The 22,685-nt window shown below is 43.0% G+C and overlaps 1 protein-coding gene and 1 pseudogene across 1 annotated transcript in view; both read right to left on the bottom strand.

Annotated features, from left to right (window-relative positions):
• The window catches only part of RIMS1 (regulating synaptic membrane exocytosis 1), a 219,220-nt gene that overhangs the window by 168,456 nt on the left and 28,079 nt on the right, over window positions 1–22,685 (bottom strand). The gene's annotated exons all lie outside the window — the stretch shown is intronic.
• Window positions 11,872–11,991, bottom strand: LOC136638228 (5S ribosomal RNA; annotated as a pseudogene).

Raw genomic sequence — 22,685 nt, 5'->3', positions numbered from 1 at the left:
TCCTCATTTAATCTGTGACTTTGCACATTGCACTTATCTCAGTTTTCAAACTGCGGCCTTTGAGGAAGCTCACCAAAGTTGTGGGCGAAATGTCATGTTTCAGTTTTTAGCTTCTTATTCCAGTTTTGTTGTTGTTGTTTCTAGTCTAGTTTTATTTGATGCAACTTAGTTTCAGTTGTAATGCTTAGTTATTTTAGATTCAAGTGTGTTTTTGGTTTTTAGCTTGGTTTTAGTTTTTAGTTTTAGCTTTTAAGGTTGAGTTTTAGTTGTTATTTTTAGTTTTCAGTTTTAACTTAGTTTTAGGGTGGTGATAGTTAGCCCTCCCCCTTTAGGATTGGTTTAGGCCCATTAGGTAAAAAAGCTAAACCACAGAACCCAGGCCGAAAAGCTGTCAAATTCAATATTTTGTTATATCTAAGCATTCAAATTGTTGTCTTATAGCTGAATGTATATGTTGGAGACAAGAGATTAAAATGTATTTGATTATATTTTGAGGTTAAATTCTATATTCAAATCCTAATTAGGCCAGGATCCAAAAGAGCGATTTCAGGCATGCTGGAAAGCTCACATGGTATGGGGCACAATCCTAACCCAGCACAAGGTAGATGCAGACTGGAAGCTACTCAGAGTTAGGAGATTTTATTCCCCTTACCCCATATCATATGCAAGGCAGCCCTATGGGGTTGCTCAGGTCTGCAACCACAATTTTGCAGGTGCAAATCAGAGCGGCCTGTGTAATGCTGATCAAGCCAGGACTAGGGACTAGGATATGGACTGTGCTGCTACAGTTAGTCCCACCCTCTCCCAACCCAGATCTGCCTTCCAGGTCACCCTATTCCTGCCCAAAAATACCCCCTCCCACCTCTATACTGACCTCCCACCACCCTCTCCCACTGGGCTGGTACAACCTTACCTTCTCCGGGTCTGGCTTTAGCTCCGGCAAGCCAGCAGATCTGTGCACTGGGTTCAGCTTGTTCCCAAGTAGCTGCGAACATGTTCACAACACTCAGGAGCCAGTGCAAAAGATTCACACTGACTCAGGGGCAAGCTAGGATTGCTCCCCTCTCCTTTTTTAATAGCAGATCCCCAGTCCACAAATGGCACAGGGAATACCTGTCAATTTCAAACAGGTTGCACAGAGCATGGGAAACTGCTCAAGAACATAAATCTAAAGCTGTCTTGGGTCTGTCTTTGAAATAGCTGGGTGGATCTTTTGATTTCAACCATGATATTTGCATGGGATCTTCTTTTTGTGTCTGGTATAATTCTAATGTGATTGGATATTTTAATCTAAACCTCAGGAGCTTCTGGAAAGCTAAAATTAGTATCCATTTCTTACATCTTGGTTCCCTCTACCAAATGGTGGATGATGTCCAGGTTTTTTCACATTTATATAATGTTGTTTCCTTGGACATAGTCAAAATGATTGCTTAGTGTTTTTCATTTTAGCTCTATTCATTATATAAAAATGTCAGTAATTCCACTTCTTTTGATCTATCATTTGTCAATGTTCTGATGCTGGGATGATTAGGCTGAGAAAGCAGTTTTTTATGTCTGAAAGCAAGTCTGACTGAGGCATTTTACATTCTAAAAACAAAAAAAATAACACCTCAGCATCTCAAAGACCAGCAGTTTGAAAAAAGAACAATGAGCCAAAATATTCTCCCTTTGGTAGGATTCACTCATAGGATTACAACAATCTATACATTCATTACATTCATTATTCCTGCCATATTTAGGTGGCAGCTAACAGAAATACAGATATCATTGTCATGTTAACATTCATACAAACATTATTCAAATTATAGCTGTTCTATTGTCGGAGATTGCACTAATGTAACTGAAACGATTAAAATATATTGCACAGCATAAAATACTCGTGTTCAACAAAGCAAATCACATTTGTTTGAACTGTACAAAATATGTGAATTCACTTATCCTTACTCGTATTCTGTCCAGTGGGTATTCATTCACAGGTGAATTTAAACATCAAAGGGACATTTTTGCACTATGGAATGTTTGTAAACTGATGACTGACCAGCAGCACAGGCCAAAAGAACAGTCATATTTAGCCTAAAAAAATATAAAGTAATCCATTAGTGAATCTACATATCCACAGAACACAGTAAACTGTGAACTGTTACATGTGAGGATATGCATATTATCACAATGCCCTAATTCTGTATCCTAGTGATAAAAACAAGTTATTTACTAAATCCTTGAGAGCATATGCATTCAACATAAAGAGGGATTATGTAGTGCCTAAGCTGAAAATCTACACTGTGGACTGTTCATATGCTAAAATAAGATGCCATGAATTGTGAAATTTTGAAAGGGGGAGGCGAGACAACAGAATTGCTAGCTCATAATACATTTCTTTTGAGATTTAAGCATTCAGAAATACACTAGCAGCCCAGTCATATGGGGCTGTATCGCTGGTGGAAATACTGCTCCACCAGTGGCAACTGCCATATGGCAATCGCAATAGGTGCTCCAACAGCCTGCCAGCAAGAAGTCTGCTGCCGCACTGTGTGCAGCGGCAGCAGCTCCGTCAAGACCCACTGTCAAAAGTAAGCTGGGTACACTTCTGGGTAGTTGTCAGGTCCATGACTTCCACAGTGCATTCTATGGCCTGCAGAGGCCAACAGAGTGGGTCATGGACCTGGCGCAACCTAGATGTGTCCTCTGGAGGCACTGCGGCGATAAAAGGAGCATCGCACCATGATCCAGCACACATGGGGTCACAACCCAGTTTGGGAAATGCTGGACTAGGGCATAATATATTTCAAATAAAAATATCTGCTGGACTTACCAAACAGCTTGTTTTTGTTACTAATATTAGGAGTATTAGTAGCAGTATTATTAGGCAATATTAGCAGCAATATTAGGGCAGGAGGTCTGGCTCAGTTAGTAGAGCTGCCGCCTTGTATGCCTGAAGACCTGAGGTTGCCAGTTCGAAACAACCAGATGTACCCGTGAACTGACACGCTGATATACTGATGAGCTGACCCTCGGTGGCAGAGAGGAGTTGCCCTCAAGTGGAGCGTGGGAGGCGAAGGGCCAGAGAGAGGCCAGACCGGGAAGGAATCCAGCTGGAATGAGGAGTTCTATGAAAGACTAGAACTATTCAATTGGAAAAATCCCTACCGGGGCTTAGAACAACCTGCCTATGTAAACCGCCTTAGATTAAAGTCTGAGGAGAAATCTGACGACCAAAGAAAGGCGGTATATAAATAGCTGTATAAATAAATAAATAAAATATTATGGCCACATTTAGACTGAAAACCAAACCTTGCTGATCATATTAGCTGGAGGTTTGAATTTAGAAACTAGTTTATAAAATACATGTATAATTTTTCCATTAATTATATATTATCCCTTCAAAAATATTATTCTGATTCACCTGCATGCTACACCAGCACCCCAAAATATATATAGTTATTGGCACTGCATTAATTACTATTACATTACAAATTTGTTGACAGAATACACAATAAGATAAAATGGATTGTCTATGCCAATAAAGGTTTCGATTTGATAAAATGGACATAGTACTGCCTGCTATAAATGACAAGTAATAGGTTGGTAAGGGGAACTGGATTTTTTAGTCATCATGCTTTATTTTTCCATGCATAGAGTTTCAAACATAGTGCAACTGTTTATGAACATGTAAAATATAATAAAGACATTGAAGCATACATTGAAATATGACTAGCTTAAGGTCATATTTTCTGGTACACTCTGGAGGTAATGCCCATGGTTCTAGTCTTTTTGTGCTAAAGGGCTATCGCTAAACCTTGATGGCTCAGTGGCTTGATGGCCACTCAGTCCCTTTAATGCCAAAAGCATTTGTCTTTTCAACCATTTCACACATTTTGATGACCCAGTTTCAGGTTGCAACCATTGGGCATAGCAGGAAAGAAAATAACTTATTAAATGGGGGTTGCAGGCTACAGTTCACAGCTGGTTTTCAGTGCCAGTATGGTGCAAACCTGCCAGGGTGCATTCTGATTCCTTCTTCGTTTTCATCAAACAAAATAAAATCTGCAAAATATCACAAGGTGCACGAGCTTATCCATCTATATACACATAACAAGTAATAGCAGTGCTACTGGTAGTATAGAATGACCGTTAAGAATGTTCACTGTATCTATATTCAGTTGCAAGTACAGAAGATAGATGAAAGCGTGGGGAAAAAAATCAGTTTTGGGGCCCTAACCATGTAAATACGATCCAATTCTGCACAAGCTTAACTTCCTGCAAGCTTTTAGATTCAACTACAAATGCACACACACATATGGACGTGTGCGCGCACACACTCATACACACAAACATGTGCAGATGATGGAATCTCAGATCAGAAATTTGAGGTAGATAATAAAAAGGAGGGACATAGACAGTCCGCCTGTCACCATGTGATACGATTGGCTGCTCGGCAAGTATCCAAAATGAACTTTTGTGAAACGTCCTGGATCTTTGAGCATGTTCACGTACTAGAAATTTCAGGGCTTGTTTGTTCTTAGGTATAACAAAGCAACCCATTGTCCTGGTCTGTGTGGAGTAAATCTTGAAAATGGAGCTGCTGGAAAGTATGAGGAAGTAAAGAGCAACAGGTGACCAGGAACAGAAGGAGTGAAACATAGACAAAGATTTAAATGCATCCTTCAAAGGAAGGATGATGGCAAGGGATAAATGGTTACAGGAGGGCAGAGAGGATAAGAAAACAATTGGAAAGAGAAGATCCAGATGAGAAGCTGAGAACAGGGATTGAAATTTCACATATAAAAATGTGAAAAATAAAATAAATACATAATAAAGGGGCATTTGGAGAACGTAAGATCTTGACTTTGGTACAATAGTCAGGGAAAGGATGAATTTCTCATGAGAACTATAAGCCTTTTTCTGGTTAGTAAGTACTTTGGCTTGCCCAATCCTATGCAGCGCTAGTGCAGCAGGGCTGTTAGGCCCATGCTATATTTCGCACTGCAACTGAGATCTCCTCAGGCTACATTTGCTCCCTTACCCCAAATAGCACTCCACCCTGCCCAGTGGGGTTACTTGGATCTGTGACAGCTGTTTAGCTGGTGCAGAATCGCAGTCCCATATAAGGCTGGCAAGCCTGGGACGTGGTTTAGGATGTGGCAGAGGCCTGTCCTCCATTTCTGCCCCCTCCCAGGCCTGGTCCGCTCCCGATTCCACCCTCCCCTGCTTCCAAGAAACCTCCCCTTGTTCCCCGCCGCCTGGCGCAACACGCACTTGCCCCAGTAGCCACCGGGCAGGATATGGTGCCTGTGGGATGGCACAGGCCTCCCCGCCAGTTCTGCTTACTCTCTGGATGTTGAAGAGTGCTTTACGACATCCAGCAACGGTGCTGCAGCTGCAGCATCAGTGGTCACAGCCCATAGGATTGGGCTGTTATTCATTTTACTAGGCTGAACCATCCCTTTACAAGGTCTGGCCCAAGAGAGAATTTCTATGTTATTATCAATACTGTAGTTACCACACATGCTAAATTTAGAGTCTGCATCTTAACATAACTTCTTGTGTTGGATCTTTCAGCTTTGTTTGAAACCTAATTATTTCAAGCTCAGTAGTAGGTAAAATCTTATTTCCTTTTAGAAAGATATAAAAGTCATTAATATTTTAGCACTAACTACAGTACATTTAAATAGGCCTAATTAATCTCAACAGTATCTTGACATATGGTTAAGCCTTCTGAATTCATTAATCTACATTACAAATTCTGGCAAACACAGTTCTTTATAATATTCTTTTATACTTTCAGAGGTAGGAAGACAGCAAAGGGCTATACAGACCAATATTTTGGATTTACTCCTTTAAAATCTATTAAGAAAATAGCTTCCCACAGCTTCAACTTACTTAAATTAAGTCTGCATAAATAACTACACTTACATTGAGAAGAATTTAGAATTCTAACATGTTTTTCAATACAAATATTTTATGAAGTGGAAAAATGTTTCGATCTTGGACTTTACCAAATATTTTTGCCACTTTAACTGCTATCAAAATTGTGAGAAAATAGGCTGCATTAATCTTTTTAAGTTAAGTCATTTCTACAAGTATATTAAGAATAGCTGTCACTGGATAAGTCTGTTTGTTTGTTTGAAACATGAGCTATATTAAAAGGAAATTGCTTAATGGAAAGAAGCCTAAACTTTAATCTTGTCAGTTATGCTGCAAACCCACTATGCATATTTAGTAAAAATACCACATTTCCAAAGATGGCTTAAAGTAAGGATTTTTTTAAACCACAGAACTCCTAATAAAATAGTAATATAGGCCCCCTTCTAAGCAAGAACCATAAAATCCATAATAATTGCAGTAGGTATGATTAATTAAAATAGGGGCGTTTCACTTCCTATAAGGAAGGATCAAAAGGTTAACAACAACAGATTTCTTCAGGGAAATAATTCCACAGTCTCAGGCAATGGCAGGAAAGGCCCTGTTGTCTACACGCAGCATAAGCTTCACCTACAGAATACAAACCTTTTTGCACATTAGGGCCAAAACAACAAAAGCAGCAGCAACAACATGCACTGCCACCCCATGCCAAGCAAGGTTTTGAGTTCTTTTAAGGCAGACCTTCCCCATGCCACAACAATGCTCTTTTTTGAAATATTCCACCAACTTTCAAGCACGTGGAATAGTACCCAGAGTAGTGTTTGCACAACTGCACTAGCCCAAGCCCTCCCCTCCTCCAAGTTGCTGTTCCCCACTCCTCCCCCAAAAGGCACTATGATACCCTTGCCAAGAGTCGTCCAACTCTCAGATTTGGGGGGAGAGATCAAGAAGAATATAAAGCAGGGGCGTCAAACATAAAACCTGGGGGCCAGAAGCGGTCCATGGAAGCTCTTTCTCCTGCCCTCAGCCTTTCCCAACACCTGGTCAGCTGCTCCCACCTGCTGAGCTGAGGCATCACTGCTAAAAGGGCAGCCAGCATAAAAATTGGGCACTTCCATAGCTTGAATTTTTTCTCTCTTACTTTTGTATTTTCTCTTCTAAAATTTGCAACTAATGTGTTTCTGTGAGAAAAAAGTGCTTATTTTTGGTCTTGACCTGCTTAATGACATCATTTCCTGCTTTATGACATCACTTCTAGCCCACAGCAGACATCATGAATGCTATATGGCACACTGTATTATATGGCACTCAGATATATCCAGAGTGACACCTCTGGATAGAGAGCTTCAGTAGGAAGGAAGAGACAATGAAGATGGCTTGCACAAGCCCGGCTGCAAGAGTACTATCTGAATGCCTCATTCTTTTTCTGCAAAAGGGAATGGCCCCTGCCAGTCTCACAAAAGCCTGTAGGCCTGCTGAACTCAGTTCTTCAGGCTATGATCCTCACCTGCAATGTTCAGGTGTGTTTGAAGGGAAATCAATGGGAAGTTTCCTTTTCAATGCACCAAGTTACACCCTCCACACACATCCAAACCCCAAGTGGTTCATGATAAATTCTACAGACTGTTTAAAATTCCAATAATCTATAACTATCTGTAAGTCTAGAATTTCACCACAAAACTAAAGAGATTTGTTTGAAATCAGATGCTGGTTAGTGTGTATGTGTGTGTATGGTGGGGGGGGGGGTGGGGGGTGGAGAAACTGCACTCCCAATTTACATTTTGTTACAGTGATTAGAAGAGTAACATACAGGGTTTTAATTCAGTGAACTGCCTCATATAACCAATCAATACTAATTACATTGCTAATGAATAACATTTACATTCTTTTCAGCTCACAGAATAGGCTACCCTCATGACATGCTCTGACTGAGTAAACAGGAGTATTTGAGAAGTATTATTGAGAAATAATGAATATTGTTAATGAAATTTGCTAATTACCATTAAAAGCTTGCGACCTGAGACCAAAGATATGGGATTACCTTCCATAGAAAGATTAAAGCTAGCATACACTCAGCTACCTGATTAAATCACACTGTTACTGTGTTCAAAAGCCTTGTCATACAGATCCTTTAAGTCCACTTATGCTGTCTTGGGGATTTGTTCATTTCCAAACTGTGGCTTCGGGTACAACTGAACTGGCCTAATACTTAACTTTGTCCCACAATTCAAAAAGCTGCAACAGGATCAATGATGGAATCAGATTACAGCTCTGGTGCAAGGTCAGTGTTTGGCACTGCCCCAGGGAGCTGTAATTCAGGGGGCTGTAACTTGGTTGAGTCAGTTAACTTCAGTTAACTTCTTGGCCTGATGTTTGGTGAGTCAGTATAGGACAGGGGTCCCCAAACTATGGCCTGGGGGCCACATCTGGCCCTCCACAAGATTTTATCTGTCCTGCAGCAACTTGTGTTTTTTTGTTACAGCATTTGCTAATGTTTGAACTTTTTACTCATTATACTCTCGTATATGATTTCTCAGTTCAAGCACAGAATGTTCGTTTGTAATTGTCACATTTCTCTTAGGCCAGATCCTAATCTCCCTCCCAGCCAGAATGGCATTACACTGAACCGCTCAGATTTCCGCCAGCAATTTCACTGGAGCAGATTTGAGTAGTCTCATGGGGTGGATAGAGCATTACTCAGGGTAAGGGGATAAATATCCCCTTACTCTGAGTTGTGCAGCAGCCACCTCCTACCCTGTGCTGAATATAGCACAAGCCACTTGGCCTGACTGTTCCATCGCAGGTTAAGATTGGACTGCCCATTTTTAAAATTCTCCTAAGGATTTTATATGAACTTAGTGTTAATATGTTTTAGTGCACACTGTTATTACAAGGATCCACCCTAACCTTCAGGAATAAGGTACACTGAACACCTAAAATCAAATTTAATCAAGGGGCACAAAGAGATCCAGGGCTAATGATTTCAGTTTCTGCCTCTTAGTATTTATATGCTGCCCATCTACGAAAACTGGCTGGAAACCAAAAGAATCTGGCTTTTGTTCTTTTCTAATGAGTCCTATCAGCACATACAACACATGGAAGAGCTCATGTCAACATTTCTCTGCAGTATTGGAAACCAATATTTATCAAGTGATGTTAGTATGCACATCACTGGTAAAACTGGCATCACCGTGATGCACAGTTGCCTTCAGCCAATTTGCTTTTGATTCCAGGACCTCACCACAGGCACAAAGCTCTATACCAACATCATGGTAATTGAACCCACCAGGGACAGTTTGGGGTGCTGTCCAATCTGCATACTTTTCAAGAAGGAAAGGGACATGTGTGTGACATTGGCCTTCAAAACACATAATTCCACTGGTGAGGCTGAAGGTGGAGAGAAGCAGAAAAGATCACGTCCCTGGGGGTGCGAAGGAGGGGTGTTTTCACTTACTTGAGTTCCAGTGCGAGCTGCTAGAGGCTGCAGGAGTTGCGGAGAGCCAAGCACAGCCCTCCGCAGGGCTCCCCGAGGCTTGGAATCTTCAAACAGAACAATCGCAAAGCACTTCCTGGAGGTGCATTGCAATCACTCCGTTTCAAGATTCCAAGCCCCAAGGAGCCCTGTAGAGGGTTGCGCTGGGCTCCCCGCACCTCCTGCAGCATGCACTGGTACTCAAGTAAGTGAAAGTACCCCCTTTCACCCCCCCCTTAGGGACATGATCCTGGGGATCACTTTCCTGCCTCTCCTCTTCCCCCACCCCTTAAAAGGATGGGGTAAGCATTTCACAAACTGGTGGGTCATGACCCACCAGCTTGAGAACTGATCTATAGCAACTAAGGTGCTATTTAGGTTAATCAATGAATCTATAGTAGGGTGGGCAAACTCTGACCCGCAGGCCATTTGTGGCTCTCGGGGACCCCAAATCCAGCCCGCAGGGAGCCTCCAATCTCCAGTAAGCCTCTGGCTCATCAGAAATTGTTGGAGGCCATGCTGGCCCGTAAGACCCAAGCTGCGGACTGAGTTAGAGCAAGGCCTTTTATAGTCTCCATATATTTTCTGCTTTTCCTTGGGCATTATTTTAATCCCCTCCCCATTGTCTCTGAACAACTTATGTCTCCATGTGTTTCTGGCTTGGTCTGTATGTTTTCACTGTGCAAGAGGCGTGTGGCAAACAGTTCAAAGTTCTCACACGGTTCTAAATGCCTGTATTATAGTTCTCATGGGTATTATAAATAAGTTCAGTAAAATACAGGATGCGCTGCATCTTGTGGTAGGGAGATAGTCATAGAGGTCTCCTCAAGGTATGGGAACATTTGTTCCCTTATCTCAGGGTTGCATTGCGGTTGCACCAGTGCTGGAAAGTTGGATAGGATTGGGCCCTAAGAAAGGTATTTTAAAGAAGCTGGAATATCAGAAAGCTCTGATCACTTGCCCTCTGAAAAGATGAAATACTTTACAAGATCTTGATGTTGTATATCAAATAATTATCACTTCTAACTACCCACTTACAAAATTGTATTAACAATGTGTTAATACAGGCTTAATTAGGGTGAGCAAAGCATTTTGATCTCCTCAGCCAGAAAACGGGGGTGAATTATGGAGTTATTTTTTTAAAATAAAGGAAGGTGAATCGAACAAAGGTACAGATGCAATTCAAATAGCAAGACAAGGATTATAGGATGTTGTTCAAAAGCTATTATAGGAATGGCAACATCATTGTCAGAAGGTAAACCGAAGGAGAAAAAACTGATGGCACAAAAATAGTTTTGCCAGATAGAACTGTCATCCTTTTTTATTCATTTCACCTAGTCCAGTAGTTCTCAAACTGAGGCATTGCAATTCCCCAGCCAGAAAGCTCTTGCCTCTGCCCACTTAAGGAGTGGGAAGAGGAGAAGACAGCAACGTGATCCACTGGATCGCACCGCTTTTGTAAAGTGTAAGGGCTTGCTGCCACTTACCAGAACATGCAGCAGCTTCCTGAGGGTCCAGGCAGCCCCTGTGCTAGCCTCTGCAGGGCTTCCCAACATGCAGAGACCCTCAAAATTGCAATCATGACCACTTCTGGTTTCACCAACACAAAACCGGAAGGGGTCGCAAACACGATTTTGAGGGGCTCCACAGCATGGAGAGCCCTGTGAAGGTTGACATGGGGGCTCCCCACACCACAGGAGGCTGCTGCAGGCTCTGGTAAGTGGTAGCAAGCCACTGTGCCCCTCCAAAGTGGAGTAATCCAGTGACCCCACACACACACTTACTGCAGCTTAAACTCTCCCTGAGAGTTTGAGAACCAGTGGCCTAGTCTAAGGTGTTTCAAAAACAGTTTCTCCAAAGTATACTGTATCTAGACTTGTAATACATATTGATTCTAGCACATCTGGGTAGGAAAAGTCCTGCTTCCATGTACTCATTGTGTAGTGATTAGCCAAGTTAATTTCTGGCAACTTGACAGCCCCATGCATCAGATCATATAGCTCACAATCCACTCCATAAAGAGGTATCCTTAAGCTACTCCTCCTGAACAAATCCAGCCAGTTGTGTTGCCAGGCCCAGTGGCTCCTGGGCCTGGGTGATGCCATGGAGCAGTGTGCCACCCTGCGCCTGCGCTCTCACCCCCTTCCCAGTGCATGTGTGTCCCTCACCTCCAAAACCGGCTCCATCTGGAGTTGTATGAAGACAAGGGCAGGCAGGAGGGCTGATTCTGCCATGCAAGCAAGGTAAGTGTGCTCACTACCCTCAGCGGAGATGGCAGAAAACTGCCACTCTACCATGGGGGGCACAATGTACTCCCCCGCCCTGCCTCAGCTATGTGGATCCAGCCACATGGTCATCTGGACAGCAAAACCAGCTACCACACCACTAAATACAAACAAGCACTTAAAAGTTAGCTACACAAATACACTGTGAGACACAGAGTACAGACACTCCATACAAAAGCAATTCGGGGCAATTCTATCCAACTTTCTAGTGCTGATGGTTGGCAACCTTCAGTCTCGAAAGACTATGGTATAAGCCTACAGCACCCGGTATTCCCAAGCGGTCTCCCATCCAAGTACTAACCAGGCCTGACCCTGCTTAGCTTCTGAGATCAGATGAGATCGGGCATGTGCAGGGTAACAGTTGCTGCTGCAGCTGTGACAACAGGGGGCGTGCTGAACCCTGTGTGGAGGAGAGGCGGTGCAATACCAGAGGCTTCCTCGGGTAACAAAATGTTTCTTGCCTTACCTCCGGCCTGCACTGTGGCTGTACCAGTTCTAGAAAGATAGACAGTATTGGGCCCACACAGACACAGGCAACTATAACAATGGTTCTCACACATTTAGCACTGGGACTCACTTTTTAGAATGAGAATCTGTTGGGACCCACCAGAAGTGATGTCATGACTGGAATTGACATCATCAAGCAGGAACATTTTTAACTATCCTAGGCTGCAACCCTACCCACACTTACCCAGAAGTAAGTCCCATTTACTGTCACTGTTAAAAGAATATACATAGTAGCTTGTTAAAAGTACAGGTCTGTAACATTTCCTCAAATGCAGGCACATACCATAGTAGCATCAAGTCTATTATATTAAAAATAAAATATTGAAATGAGAGGGGATCCACCTGAAATTGGCTCGCAACCCACCTAGTGGGTCCCAAGCCACAGTTTGAGAAACACTGAACTATAAGAAGGAATTTGTTTGGTGGCAGCAGCACAGGAAATATCAGCGCTCAGTACAATAATAAGGTCTTCCAGTGCAACAAGACTGATAACCAGTGCCCAGGCACCCTGCATCAGTGCAAAGAATCCTTGTGCTAGTGAAAGTGCAGATTAGCACTGTGCTAGTGAAAATGTTACAAAGGAGAACAAAACATATTACAGAGGGACCACTACATCAGTTTGTTGTAGCACAATACTAACACAGTACTAACAAATGTATTGTGTACTGAGTTTTGTGGCCTCAAGCCCATTTTGTCAGATGCAAACTGGGTCTAGCCTATGAAGCATCTGATGAAATGTGCACTAGCCCATGAAATCTCATGCCATGGTAGTGCTGTTAGTCTTACATGCCACTGGATAACAGAATCAATATAATGTTCCACAAAAGGAAACAGGCACTGAAGGTGGGGAGCTGGCTTACTTCTGCCAGCCTCAACCTCCAGCCCACCACTTTTCTCTACCACCTTCTTTCATGCAGTCCTCTTCTTTGCTTTCCAATAGAGAGAGGGGCAGTGGAAGTGAGTGGGTGGATGGAGAGGCGTGTCCCTTGCTAACTGGTTGCCTGAGGCCAGTAGCATAGCTAGAGGGGGGCAAAACAGTAGGTACAGCAGGCGCTGCAACCCACCGTGTAAGCGACCCCTTCCACTCACCATTCTGAACAGTGTTGGCAATGCACAGGAGACACCATTTGGTTCAGCGAGCGTCTACATGTTGCCGTCATTGCCCAGAATGGCTCCAATGCCAAGTGGGAGGGGCTGCTTATGCAATACATTGCAGAGCCTGCAGTATTTATCATTTTGCAGCCCCCTCTAGCTACATTACTTGCTGAGACAGTTGCCTCAGTCAGTCTCATAGATGAACCTGCCCTGGGCAAATACCATTCCATAATCCAGCATAGAATCAGGCATGGATAAACCCACTGAAACCAATGAGCTTAAATGAACACAGCTAATTCTATGCTGGGTTATGAGCCGACACTCAACCCCTTCCCTGCAGAGGGACCAGACTGCATCAAACGCCACTTGACGACAGGGATCGCAGTCCCAATCCCTGTCGTTAAGTGGCACGTGACTGTATATTCAAACTTTTGTTTAGTATCTTTTTGAGATATGGGTTTTCAAAGTACTTGGAACATCAAATCAACTCTCCCTAATGTTTTTAAAGAATTATCGAAGCAGATGCAAGGTCAGGTTAATATATGCAAATAGTTAACAAAATGTCTTTTTCTGTCTTGAATAACTACACTTTGTGTCTTCACACATCACTCCCACATTCTAGGTTTTCTCTAGAAGTTGGCAAGAAGATTTTTCAATAAAAACATGCTTTTAAAATTAAATAAATAAAATACCACAACCCAATGCATTGGGCAGCCCTGGGCTGCATGGTGTACAGGGCTGCTGTAGCACCAAAATGGCGGCCCATGGCATCCAGCACGTCCTGGGCACCCACGTTGCTCCTCGGGGGAAGGGAACTTTCATCCCCCTCCCCTGGGGAAGGGAAGTAGCCCCAATTCTGGAGCTACCATAGAATCTGAGAGTCCCATGTTGGACCACAAGGTTCAAAATGGGGCTCAGGATCTGGTGGAGCACTAGCTCCACCGGTCCCATCCCTTCCCTCCCTGCTCCATTGCCTGCCTCACCTCTTCCCCCAGCTTTCTCCTGCCCCAGAACGCTCTCCCCACACCCCACTCTCTTCTTCACTGCCAGGCTATCCTGGTGCTAGTTCTGGCACTGGGTAAGCTATATAGCACGCAAATTAGCCCTATGGCACATTTGTAACAGTGCGTGCCAGTAAGCTAGTGCACACGGGCTCTGGATCCAGCCCTTAGACAGGAAAAAAACCTGCTGGTATAACATCTAGACTACTGAATTTCAGAACCTTAGATTATGATAATCACCATCATTCTATTGTCTTTATACTAGGTGATATTACCTATACTGAATCACACTATGTACTAATAGAGAACTCAAGTGGTTGAGTGCCTATATTGAGTGAGGACACCAACAGAAAAGGTAGCAGTTTCTACATTTTCAGGAAGCTTCCTAGGTAAACAGAAGTACATACATCTGTATAAGGGGGGGACATATCCGCAGATCCTCTATCCACGGGGGCATGCCTTTTTCAAAAGAAGAAGTAAAGATAATGCCACTCTGAAAAAAGCCTGACAAACTTCCATGGCCCCCAGGAACCATGGCATCTTGTCAATTGGGGGGGAAAAAATGGACCAACAATAACAGATCATGGGGTAGGGAAAAGACTTAGGGCCCAATCCTACCCAATTTTCCAGCACCAGTGCAGCCGCAATGCAGCCCCTAGGTAAGGGAACAAACGTTCCCATATCTTAAGAAGGTCTCTGTGACTACTGCTCCACCACAAAATGCAATGCATGCCCCATTGGCATAGCTGCATCAGCATTGGAAAGTTGGATAGGATTGGGCCCTTAGGCCATTTGCACATTTTTCAGCTTATCCTGCATATGGGAAATGGGCATTGGGCTGGGGTAGATGCAGCATTTTGTTGCATGTTCCACTTGTTCTACACTGCTGGTAAGGTCCAAAATCAAACCCAAAGAAACTTCAGTTTTGATCCCAGACAAAATGAATGTAACATGGAATGAAGATCTGTGTACTAATAGCCAAGCTGCAGATTTCCATACACATACAGAACTTTTTTACAGTAATTACTCTCCCAGATTGGAAAGCTAAATGGACAGTCTAACATCCAGAAATGGGTAGATATATAGACGATCCTACACTTAAGGTGCCAGGTTTCAACTTACCTCACCAGCATTGGAAAACTTTGAACAGGATCTGTGCCCTACATGGTGTTAGTCAGGACTCAATGTTTAAATGGGGGCTAGTATCAAACCCTCAGTGTGATTTCGGGTTCTCCCACCAAACAATGTACCACATTGTGTCTGGCTGCAAACTGAGGGCGTATACTGGCCCATGGTCTGACTTTTTCTATGAAGGTAACTCTGTCCTTGAATGGCTGCATGAACTGGACATGACATTTGATCTAGTCTAACTGATATATAAGTCCATGTATTATATGCCATATGCTAAATAAATAAACTCTCCCAGATGACAGGACAGGTCCAGATTGTGCTGCATTTTTAAAGATTTATAGTAGATAAGGCACGATGTAGATAGCATCAGAATGGTATTGATAAACTACCATCAGACAGCATGCTCATGCTTATGCTATCTTTACTGTTAGTGCAATATTGCATACTGCCAGTTCCTGGTGTCCAGAACACCTTCCCAACAGGAATAACGTAGATACTAATTTAAAAAAAACAAAAAACATGCTGCATAACTCATCCAAGCCCAAACAAACATTGCTGATTTTAAAAAAGGGACAGAATAGGAGTGTGGACATGAATTTCCAAAACCAAGAAAACACTGTACAGGACCAACCTGGTTATACACAGATTTTTTATACATGGATTTGACTCAACACGAATGGCCACTGCAAATGAGAAGGAATGTGCTGATCCCTGGAGAAGGGGAAAAATGCACCCCTTTAAAATGCTTTTCTTATTGCTGTAGAGATTTTTATCTTAACATGATGAGAAGGGCCCTTTAAATTAAAGGAAAACAGTCCTTTACAATAGTTAGAGAGAGGGCAGCCAGCTGACAATTCATCAGTCATTCTCTCTCCAAGCAACCCTCTCCCTTCCCCCTGAACATGTGAAAGATAATCCTTTCTAAGTGCCTGGAAGGAGACTGATTGCTGGATTGTCATCTTAATGATGCTATCTTAATATCACAAAGGTCAGGAAGGTTGTTTTTAAATCTTGGGAGCAAATGTTTTCTAAATTGATTTGCTATAGTGCGATTTTTGCCATCCAGGTGAGTTCTGGGAACAGAACCCTCTTGAATAATGAGACTCAACCTGTAACTGGTTTTCAGGTATTTTCTGATTAGACAAATGTGACCCAATCACAGGCACATAAGCATGTACTACACCTTCATAAACATAAAAGAAAAGTGACAAGAGTGATTTTTTTGTTTCTTTATCTGTTAATAGAGTATAAACCTGTTGAAATGGACTGGTAATTTCTGGGTTTTTTTATACTACCTGTTACTTGACTGGAGCTCAAACAGGTTTAGAAGTAGATATATATAAAATATGTGATATATGGGAAGCCACATATCATGTTTTTCATTGTGTAAGTAAATATTCATAGGTAATAAGACTACAAAAATAAATCTTAACTATAGAGACCTCTTAACCAGTGTTTCTCAAACTTGAGAATGTAGCTTACCTGTTCATGCACAATTGCTCACAAGATCAGGTGGGAGAATACATGCATAGGCAAGGTGATAAAGGTGGTACTCATGCTCAACACTTTTTCCCAAGAGCCATCACAGCCACTAGTGCTTCAGATGCTACAGGTGTGCAGTGCAAGGTGTTCATGCATCTCTGCCTGGGCAAAGATGGGCATGGATTACTCACATCATCATGAATATTGTTGGTCTAGCCTTGAAGTCACAATCTTCACTGCAACTCTTTTTACAAAGCAAATGGATTATAGGGTTTTATCTGATAAATGAGGTAATGCTGCTCTCCTCATTTGTCAAGCATAGGATGCTTTTTGTGTTGCTGGTATTACAGCAGTTTTATGGAATTAGAGAACTCTCAGGGGATACAATATTTTCTTAGAAGAAACTTCCATAGAAATCAAGGAGACCTACATTTAGACTCAGGGTGCCAGGCAGCTTTGAAAAATGCTGAGCATATAGCAATAAGACTGCACAAACATCTGCTAAATAGTAGCACCTCCACAGCCCTTTAACAAGCATACACCAGCCAAGCAGCCATGCTGCAGCAATGGACGTTTGTTTAAAAGTCTGCTGTAAACAGGCTGTCCCTTAATATGGCTTTGAATTATTTTTAGTTATTACACTGTGTTCTAAGGATTTAAATAAAACATGAAAAATCTGCTTGACATTCTGATGGTTTAACAATACATAATCAGGCTGCAAAATTCAGAGGAAGATAAAGGAGCTATAGTTCAGGGGTATTTAGGTCTTTTAATATACTCAAAGAGCCTGCCCCAGTATATGAATTTTTTATGCAACTCCCAACAACTACAAGACTGGGAGTATGGGCCCAATTCTGACATTCTGCATGGCTAAATTCTATGACTCTCTCATAATCTTTGGATGACAATCATGGGGATCACTTGGATCCATGTAGGCATATACTAGCATCTGTACTAGGACAAGAGATGTTCCAACGTGAGTAGTACCCCAATGCTCCTAGCTGTGCACTGTTCCCTTTAGTACAGACCAGACTCCAGCATTCTTGCTCTCTTTGCCCTTAAACTAAAACAAGCCCTTCACAGACCTGGGTTAGTAACACTGCTGGGGCAATCTACATATTCGACTAGTTAATCAGTTTAGTTGTGAACACTTGTGTAGAACCTGAATTCAACAGCCAAAGGCCATAGTGTAGTTACTTTCGCCATGTTTCCAACACAATAGCCCACAACTGCTGTAACCCACACCCCATATCAGTGGTGACTGCTGGCAGAGGCAGGAACACTCACTATACACTGGCCCCAACTATGCTGGCCTGCTGGCATATATGTTGAGATTCTTCAACATTCTGCACAATTAAATAAACAGCCCTGTTCGCTTCATTATACCTAGAAAGTACCACGGGATGATCTTCCATTTTAGCATTCTAATACTATGCATCAAAGTCCATTTTCAATTATTCCTTCAACATTAGTAACTTGGGAGTGGAGGACACATTCCATTTCAGACTCTGCAGTTCCCTACTATTTTTTTGTTTTAAAGCACAGCAAGGTCCTCCTTAGACATCAGAAAATCCTCTGGCAACACCTCCTCAAAACTCCAACTTGGAATTCAAACCTTTTCCATGTGCTTGATTTCATTTTGCGACATATCAGCTGAGTGGCAAAAGCAGTTCCTGGAAGCCTCTTTCCTTAACGTTGTAGGCCAGCAGTTCCCAAACTTTTTAGCATTAACAACCCACCTCATTCTCCATGGTGGGTCACAATGTGATGCTCAATGTTGTGCCCCAAAGCATTCCTGGGAGCCTCCAGAGGCTGATTCCAGGTCACACCAGGCCCACGACCCACTCCACTGACAGCTGCAGACCTCAGAATGCCTGTGAAAACAACCTAGAATTGGAAGTTGCAAACTGGAAATGGCTTCCAGTCACCTCCTTTTCTGAGACCCACAGTGGCCAATGGCGTAGGTCACAGACCCAGCATGACCTGGAAGCAGCCTCTGGAGGCTCCCAAGAATACTTTGTGGCACACTACTGCGCATCACGTCATGACCCATTACACATTGGGTTGCAATCCACTAGTGGGTCAAAGCCTTCAGTTTGGGAAATGCTGTCTAGGCCTTAGTGTGGGAAGAGATCACAAGGAGAGTAAGCGCAATGGGCCCAGTATCCACACAGGACTAATTTCAGATGCTCTCCTTTGTGTAGGCAGAAATACATTCAGTGAGAGTTAATGATAGTGGCACTAAATGGACACTGGGTAAGTCAAGCCCTGAAAACTGAGCCCAACAGGTATCACAGAACAACACTGAGCATATGCAGTGCCTTTGGTCTTATTCACACTGGTCCCCAGTGCACAGGCTTTGCTTACGCAGTGTCAAGAGGGCAAATCTTGGGATCCTGTATATTTCCTTTATTTGTAGAATATCATGTACAATCTTCAATACACAGTTGTATTTTGGACAGAGCTTTGATTGTCTAATTTTATTTATTTCTTAAAATAATTATATTTCCAACTTTTTTGAACCGAAAGGACCTACTCGCAGATCTACAAGACTGGAATTGTACAAACACATTAAAGCAAAAATTAAACCAAAATTTAAAAAATAATCAAGCAAAAACTGATTAAATTGAATTGATCAGCAGTACACAAAAACCAGCAAAAAAAGAAATCCAGCAGAGCAGCTAAGGAAGGAAAACATTGCAAATTCAGAGAAGGCTCTGTGAAAAAGTATAGTCTGTGCCTTAGTGTCAGGAAGCTAGCAGAAAAGAACTTCACTCATGAAGGAGTTCTAGCACCACTGCTGAGAAGGCCCTGATACTTAAGACTTTCCACACAAACACCCACACCAACACGCCATGTCAAGCAACCAGGGAACTTGAAGCAGGGTCTGCGAGAAAGACATAAAAAATATGGGCAGGTTTGGATGGTAAAAGGTGGTCTCTTTCTGAGCATCTGCACCTTCCCAGCATGATATTCGATGGTTCTTAAGGTTCTGAGCATACAGAAGCCCAGGACTTGCTTTCATTTCCCAATGAATACGGAACCTATCTGCTAGGTTACATGCATAAAGCAGCCCTTACAAATTTCCTGCTGCAGAACTGGGTATGCCAAAACACATTATTCCTTACCTCCTTGGTGTTTGTAGGTACAGCACAGGAAGACAGAACAAAGACCGGGAAGATGGCAGAATGTAAGAGGAAAAAAGGAGGGAGAGGAAGGTGAAAAAGGATTACTATACTACACTTTGTTGAAAGTCAATGCTACTGTATTTATTCAAATATTAGATGAGGAAAAAAACATACTAGTAAGTAGGGGACATATCTGAAAGAAGCAGACTGTATCTTTCAAGCCAGTGTGTCAAGTCAGTGTGTCAAGCCACAAACTGTGGATTGGTTGAGACCCACTAGGTGGGTTGTGAGCCAATTTCAGGTGAATCCCCATTTAGTCCATATTTTATTTTAATATATTAGACTTGATGCTACCATGGTATGTGACTGCATCTGGGAAAATGTTACAGACATGTACTTTTAACGAGCTACTATGTAGATTCTCTTAACAATGATAGCAAATGGGACTTAATTCTGGGTTTGTTAAAAATTTTAAAATTTTTAAAAGAATTTAAGGATTGTTAAAAGGACTGTTAAAAATTTTCCTTCTTGATGATGTCACTTCTGGTCAGGACATCACTTCTGGTGGGTCCTGACAGATTCTCATTCTAAAAAGTGGGTCCCGGTGCTAAATGTGTGAGAACCACTGTTTTGAGTTCTATATGCACCTTAAGCAATGGGCTCAGGAAGGCTGTGAGTTGTTATGGGGTGCCCTGAAACCTGCACCAGCCCAACAACTACCTGGAACTCCACCTGACATTGCCCCATCCTCTTTTCACTCACTCTTCTTAGAAAGTGAGGGTGAGATGGTGGCTTACCTCCTCCTACAGACAGTGGCGGACCTCCCCAGCCCCAGAGCAAAGGTCCGCAATGGCATCCTCCATGGGCTGTCATCACTCCCCCTACACACAAATCCGCCTCCCCCACTCACCTGAGGCTCACAGAGCCTCACGTGACCGCAGGCTAACTTGGGGAAACTTCTTGAGGCTTCCCCGAGGCTTTAAACTGTGCTTCTGCTTTTCTGGAAGCACAGTTTCTGACTCTGTCGGGAGCCTCAGAGAGGCTTCCATGGGGTCCTAAAGGCTTGCGCCTAGGGCATCTGCCCCATCAAATATAATGGGAGGTCCACCACTGCCTCCAGAGCCACTAATGAAGATTGCAGTGGCAGAACTAGAGAAAGAGGTATCAGCCACTACAATCCTGTTCTTGATTTTTCCCACTCCAGAACAGCAACTGAGAAAAAAAGAGTGGCTACCTTCCTCTGAGTCCTGTCCTCCTCTGCCCCATTCAATGAACTGGCAGGTGGGGAGGAACCTGGCAAAGCTCCACTCTCAAGATGCTCCCTGCCTGGTCAGATCAGAAGAAGCAGTAGGTAGTGGAGGAAGAGGCAGTGGGGAGGGAGGGTTGCAAAAAAAGTAGGAACAGAATTTGGGTGCCACTTTGAGCACTGCTTTGGTCCTTGGGTAACCACAGAAAACACTTGTTGTGGCGGTGTAAAGGCCCCTTAGGATTGGACCATAAGGTAAAGAAACCCTGTTACAGTCTTCAGGATTGCTTTCTGTAGTCACCTAGAGATTGATGCAGATTCCTGGAAGCCCCAGACCAATTCTGCAGAGTTGGTAACCTGCTCTTCCCAGAGCATATCAGAGAAGCATATGTTTTCCCATACAGTACAGTACAACAGACTTTAGTCCCTCCGAAGTTTCCTGTGGCATAGATCCATAAGATTTGTGTGTTTGTGGGTTCTGGAGAAGAGCTAAATGTGTTTAAAAAAATATGTTAAATAGCAAAACAAATGAAGCGACCCTTCATGGTTCAAGTGGAAACAACGAACAGTCCAAACCTAACCAACTTTCTAGCATTGATAAAGCCTCAATGCAGCACCGAGGTAAGGAAACAAATGTTTCCTTATCTTGAGGAGGCCTCTGTGACTGCCCTCCCCCACCAAAGGATGCAACGTACACTCAATTGCCACAGCTGCATCAGTGCAAGAAAAGTAGTTAGGATTGGGCTGAAAGAGCCCTGCATCTCCTTAAGGACTTAACACATTTATTTCAGCTTAAGCTTTCATGGACTACAGTTTTTTTATATATATATCATTTACAACTATTCAAAAGGCTTCTGCCTTTCCATTGGACCATTTCAGCGACGTGGAGAGGGGGGATTTGCTGATGATTGTACCAGTTTGCTGGTGATTGTACCAGTTCTTTTGAAAACTCTCCCTGCCTTTTTACATTTGGGACAGTGAACATCATTTCAGTTGTTGGCATCCTTCAGTCTCGGAAGACTATAGTATCGCGCTCTGAATAGTGGTTCTGGAACAGTGTCCTCTCCAGTGCGCGAAGCCTGTGTAAAGTAGATATGGAGGATAGACTGTTACCCATGCAGCAAATCCCCCCTCTCCACGTCGCTGAAATGGTCCAATGGAAAGGCAGAAGCCAATACGGTTGGTTCCAGCGGCGTCGCAGGAGTTGCCAGCACGTTACTGTGTTCAGCCATGAACTGCCTCAGGGACTCCGGCTCCGGATTTTGCCTCGAGGTTGACTCCTGAAGCCTTTTTCATAACTGGATGAAGCCGCAAGGCAGTGGAGGTTTGGGATCAGAGCTTTCCTTCTCTCAGATGAGCTGCCTTCCCAGGCTAACGAGTCCCATCTACCCGGGGGCTGTTTAGTCGCCTCTTACGACAAGTACAGCCAAACTGAGAGCCTATTCTTATCCCCCAGCCCCCAGGGGTAAAATATCA

This window comes from Tiliqua scincoides, chromosome 1 (genome assembly GCF_035046505.1).
Source record: "Tiliqua scincoides isolate rTilSci1 chromosome 1, rTilSci1.hap2, whole genome shotgun sequence".
NCBI lineage: Eukaryota > Metazoa > Chordata > Lepidosauria > Squamata > Scincidae > Tiliqua > Tiliqua scincoides.
Note: the sequence above shows the minus strand (reverse complement) of the source record. Positions and strands in the feature narration are given on the sequence as shown.